The sequence below is a fragment of the Crinia signifera genome, chromosome 4 (genome assembly GCF_055691185.1).
Source record: "Crinia signifera chromosome 4, ASM5569118v1, whole genome shotgun sequence".
In the NCBI taxonomy this organism is placed as follows: domain Eukaryota; kingdom Metazoa; phylum Chordata; class Amphibia; order Anura; family Myobatrachidae; genus Crinia; species Crinia signifera.
This window is the reverse complement of record NC_139220.1, coordinates 269,311,018-269,317,017: the sequence shown is the minus strand read 5'-3', so window position 1 is coordinate 269,317,017 and position 6,000 is coordinate 269,311,018.

The following is a 6,000-nucleotide window of genomic DNA, read 5'->3' as shown; positions in this document are numbered from 1 at the left end:
TTGCATCCCAGCTGCAATGTTCTCTGGAGGCGATTAAATTAAATTGCTATTATGGGTGAATTGAGAATTCATCCACAAGGGATAAACAGGAAGTGATAGTTTTGTGGAGGCAACCGGGAGTGACAACAAAAATGCAGGTGCGGCCAGACTGTTTTGGGGGCATGTCTCAAGAAACATCTGCATTTCCCTACACACTTCACATTTCTCATCATCTCAATTATGGCATCAATGATGCATGACCATACACTCACTCATTGAGTCAATGTGTGAATAATCTGTGTGCAATGCTTTGTATGTGTACACAGTTGCGATACCTCCGGTAGGAATCTGAATTCATATTGTGGCGGCTGTTGAATTAGCATATATAATTCACAGCTACAGAAATTTCAGCTGCAGCAGCAATAGCATGCTAGTATGGATCAGGCTTATTGCTGCAAGTGCATTGTGATGGTATTCATTAATCCCATCCGTCCAAGCAGGGGGGATTTTAGCGGGCACCGCACGCGCTATGGGGACGATACTGTGGCACTGGGTCGGGCGCTTGATTCCCGCTGATGACCAGCAAGGAGGGGGGGGGGCAGGGGAAATTGGTGCGGGCGATGCTCACTGACTCACCTGCTCCACGCTTTCTATTGTACCTGCTCTTCTCGGCGGCTCAGTACTGCCCTCCAGTGGCCGGCGCCCTAGGCAAATGCCTAAAGCTGCCTAGTGGTGGCGCCGGCCCTGCACCTAATGCTCTCAACAGAGTAAATTTACTATAATGGGAGTTCTATTGCCCATGGCAACCAATCAGATTCTGTCGATCATCTTCAAAAATGTGCTAAACAAATACAAAGTAGAATCTAATTGGTTGCTATGGGCAACATCCCAACTAAAGGTGGCCATACATCTACAGATCGATTGTCAGATTGGGCTGATTGGAACAATATCCTGGTAATGGATGAGAGCAAATGACAAAAAACTGACGAAAACTGTCATTCATATATTACCAGGTGTTTGTTCCAATCAGCCCAATCTGACAATCGATCTGTAGATGTATGGCCACCTTTAGTCAATATATAGGTACAGAAAAAATAGTAGCGCTAAACAAGATAAGATTTAGATGGAATTTAATATAACATCAAAAATGGTTAATAAAGCACAATAAAATAAACAATAAAGCACTGTCACCTGGTGGGCTACCTATTGCATCGGTCCATTCCTAATAACACCGCCAATAATGTTTTGGAAATTTCCAGATACAGTTCAAAGTCTGTTAAAGCTCAAAGTATGCTGTATAGTTTAATTAGATATTTCTTTATTTTATTTTCATTTTTAACAACAACACATCACTACATAAATACATTACAGAGAAAAAAAAAATTACAATACGAATAGCAAATATTTACATTATATATATCTTTCTAGGGCTGGCTTATGTCAGTTTGAGACAACACCCATAAACAATCCAATTTTTACTCTCCATAGTCCCTTTACTTTAATATATATGCATAGGGGAGAAGGATCAAGAAAGGAAAAAGTGCAACCAAGAAGAGAAGAGGAGAGAGAGGGGAAAAGGGGGAAGAGAGAGAGAGAGGAGAAAAAAAAAGAAGAAACGTGCCTATACTATAACTTATATTTAGTGTGTGCAATTCCATCATTTCTAAGTGTTTAACTTACATAATTACTGTGTAATTTCTTTAACCCACCTTGGTATGCATAAATCAGCAGTACAATATACTGCTGTGTAGGGGCATTTGCCATCGTGAAGAAGGAAAAGCTGTACCTTGCTACAGCGAAACGCATCAGGCGTAAGGCACTTTGGCGACCTTCTTGCTACCCTCACTACCACTTGGTAGAAGGGACGCGTTTACCTGTGAAGGTATCTGCGTCCCCTCGCTGCGCTTGCCACGCTTCGGGCTCGGTGGCTCACTGCACTAATCTATTCTCAACTCCACGCCGACGTGGATAGTGGGGGTATGAAAAGGTCGGAGGACGCGTACCGCCGCCCCTCGCGGGCTCGCTGCGCTCGCCACGCTTCGGGTTGGCGTTGATCATGGGGTGGCGTAAACTACTTTTGGGGGGACATTTCACTGTTCAGGGGTGTTTTTGGGGTTTTCTGGCCCATTTACCATTGTTCCCTATGATGATTTGGGTTAATTGAGCCATTTAACATTGATTCCTATGGGAAATCGGGGGCATCGCGAGTAAATTGAGGTATTTAACATTGTTCCCTATGGGGAAATCGGGGGCATCGCGTCTGGACCATTAAAGCCTTTTTTAGCCGCATACGACGCGACCGACGCGATATTGACTTTTTTTCAATGCATTTCAATGGGAAAATCGGGGGCATCGCGTCGGTCGCGTCGTATACCACTAAAAATGACACCCGATGCCCACGATTGTGGCCGTGCTAGGAAACAAGTACCAAATCTTCAATTGGACATTGCCCTGCGGTAACTATACAGCATACTTTGAGCTTTAACAGACTTTGAACTGTATCCGGAAATTTCCAAAAAATTATTGGCGGTGTTATTAGGAATGGACCGATGCAATAGGTAGCCCACCAGGTGACAGTGCTTTATTGTTTATTTTATTGTGCTTTATTAACCATTTTTTATGTTATATTAAATTCCATCTAAATCTTATCTTGTTTAGCGCTACTATTTTTTCTGTACCTTTTTCTTGCTGAGGGGTTTCTCACCCTCTTCCCTAGTAGCTGCTCCACAATACATCATATCACAAGCGCCTAATAGGTTGTTATTACGACCATCTTCTTTTAGTCAATATATCCCAACTTGTCAAAAGTAAAGGTGCGTACACACGTACAGATTTTTCTGTCTGATCAACCTGGTGGGAACAAAAACCTGGAAATGTATGGGAGCAAATGACAATCAAAAATTTTCACCCAAATGCAGGAAAACAGAAAAAAAAATATATGCTTTGATAAATGATATAAACAATTTGTCTGACTGATCATTGTCTGTTTTCCAGCGTTTGGGAACAATTTTTTGATTGTCATTTGATCCCATACATTTCCAGGTTTTTGTTCCCACCAGATAGATCAGACAGAAAAATCTGTACGTGTGTACGCGCCTTATGATAAATGGACTCCATGCTATGGGTTTTGATGTTTTACCTGTCATGGCCTAATGCATACTAATTAGACGACTTTTTTCTTCTCCTCTTTGGAAGAAGCCCAGAGAGGAGACGCTTATCAGCACTTTGGGGGGGAGGGGACAGAGCATGATATCATTAAGCCCCACCCCCATTACACCAAATTCTGCAATTCACACGGCTACAATGATGCAACATTATGCGATTTGTGTCATTATAGCTTCGCCCCCTAAATGAAGAACTGCAATATGCCATTATTTGACTGGTGAATGGGGGATGTGTAAGGGTCCCATCTGGCCGCAGCTGCCCACTTATTGAGTTAAATGGGTAGTACGGGCAACCAGTGGCACGATTTGCGCTGAATCATCATTGTGGCCATGGCCCCTGCTTCATAATACTGGGAATCACGGCATTGTGTAGCAGAGACAGAGCCACAAAAACACAATTGCATCATCATACTCACTGGACCACCCACTTTTCCTCTATGCGGTTCTGTTTTGGGAAACATTTACCCTCTATGCCCCCCTACCCACCCCCAAACAGCTGCTGCAAATCAGCTGGGCACACACTGTATGTTGTTTACTTAGCCCAACATCAGCAGCAATGGGACTCGGTGGAGGAGACATCAGCGACATAGTGGGTACACACTAGCCAATGTGCCCGATCCGCTGTATTGGAAGACATATTGTTTAGTGTGTATCCAGATTTATTCTTTAAATCTCCTGTCTAAAATTTCTTCCAGAAGCCCTGCTCTGGGAAGTAGTTATCCCTCTCCAAGCTGAAATTGGCTTCTTAGGATGAGTTCCACCTGTACTTTTCCACAGACTACTCTACAAAAGACGGTTTGAAAACAGACTCAAAATACTCCCACAATCACCGACCTCTGAAACAGGTCTATTTAACTTCTAAAACATGTGCAATTGGCTGAAACCTCGTTATGACGCCTTTGAAAGAAGCTATGTGGAATATTTTGCTATTGAGCAATTATATAAAAATTGCTCATGCATATGATTCACCCTACAGATGCACCAATGCAGGGCAGTCTGGCCATAGACTCATAAGCTACATCCACATGTAGGCCAGTGCACCTGTAAGGCCACCTGTCAACAACAATTTTTTTTGTTTTTTTAAAGATGTGTCCCTGCCCAGAGTATTGACCCCAACCATTCCTGTCTCCCTCACAAACAACCTTTGCTGGTTCACAGAGCACCCATTGCAAATACTCATCTAAGGTGGGCGCCCATCTATTCATTGTGATCTCTGTTAAAGGAGGGGAGTGGGTGCTATTGGGGGTGTAACAATTTCTGGGCTCCACTGGGGGAGGGGTGGGGATATTTGTGGAATTATGGTAAGGAGTTGTTTGATGGAGGTTTTGGGGTCTGTGTACAGTACCAGTGGAAAGAAGTGGGGGGATTGTTTGAAATGTGGAGATTTGTGGTCTGGGAGTTACTAGACTGTCAAGCATATTGAAACCAACAGCTAATAATTAATAGTGATGTATTAATCCCGCCTATTTTGGGGTTGGATCCACCTACATTTGATTTGGTGCCATCCATGTGAGGCCATTTCTATACATTTTTCCAGGGCTACTTTTAGTTCCCAATCCCCCCGGCGCCAATTTCCCTCACACACACCTTAGAAAGTAAAGGTGCCCACACATAGAAAGATTTATCTTTCGATTGGCCTGATTTCAAATGATTGATAAATCGATTGATTTTAATGCACATAGTTTATTTTTTTTGGAACGATTGCAATCTGATGCCCATCTTCTCATCTTCTCTGCTGCAGGGAAGATATTCTGATATTCTAAAAATTTCTGGTCATGTGTTGTATGGGGGCGTGGCTTGGGCAAAACGGGTGTGGTAGCAGAAGCTGTGCTCCCCTATGGCAGCTACTGTACCTCCAAACTGAAGCCATTGGGACACCTGCCATTGTACAAGGGTGCGAGCGGGAGACCCGGCAGGGGACTCACGGAGACCCAGAGGGGGAGATGGCATCAATTTTTCGGGGAGTCAATTTTTTTCTGAAATCTTAATGATAAATCTTTTGTCAAAATGTACTCTTTTTAAAAAAATCTTTTGTCCAGGAAGGATGGGGAGTTCAAGGCAAATCTTAAGATAAATCTTAAGATCACAGATCTTTGTAGTGTGTAGAATACTTACCTACTTTCTGGCTGCCCTTTCTGGGAGTGAAAAGGGGTGGGGGTGGAGCTACTTGTTTGGGGGCATGGCCAGAGTGTCTGCACCGTTTCAGCCACGTCGGACATGTGCAATGTCGTTTTTAAGGCATTGCACTGCGCTGGGCGGGGCTAAGATGGCGCTATTTGTGTCATTTGACCCCCAAACACACACACCCCCCCCCCCCCCGCCGAAGGGGGGCTTGCAGGGGCCGGGCGGCTTGCAGGGAGGGTAGCCCCTCTTTCCGGGGGGCCGGGAGGGGGACCCGATTTCCAGGCAACCCTAGTGCGTGGGCACCTTAAAACTTAAGTCACTGTGCTTAACAGTAAACCATCTTGCTTCCTAATTGGTCCTTAAATGTGCCACAGTTACATTGCTCAACCATTGTGACGGTTCTTCCTTATTGTTTCAATATTGCCAGAAACAGGAAGTATTCAAAATGCTGACACAGTTCCTACAACACCAGTATAAATAATGGCTGCTCTTAATTTCCACGTGCAATAGCGAGTTATATTGGGGGTGATTCTGCTTGGCTTGGAAGGGGTCGAATTTGGACCTGTTCTAATGGTGGGGGAGTCTGTGAATGCCCAGACCCCCTGTAAGAATGCATTTGGCAAGTATCACACTCGCCATTGCATTTGCATGGGTAGGGGAGGGGGGGGGGGGGTGGTGCCCTGAGGAGAACGCCCACGTTTTCTGGGTGTCCCCATGATAAAGCTGGGCATAC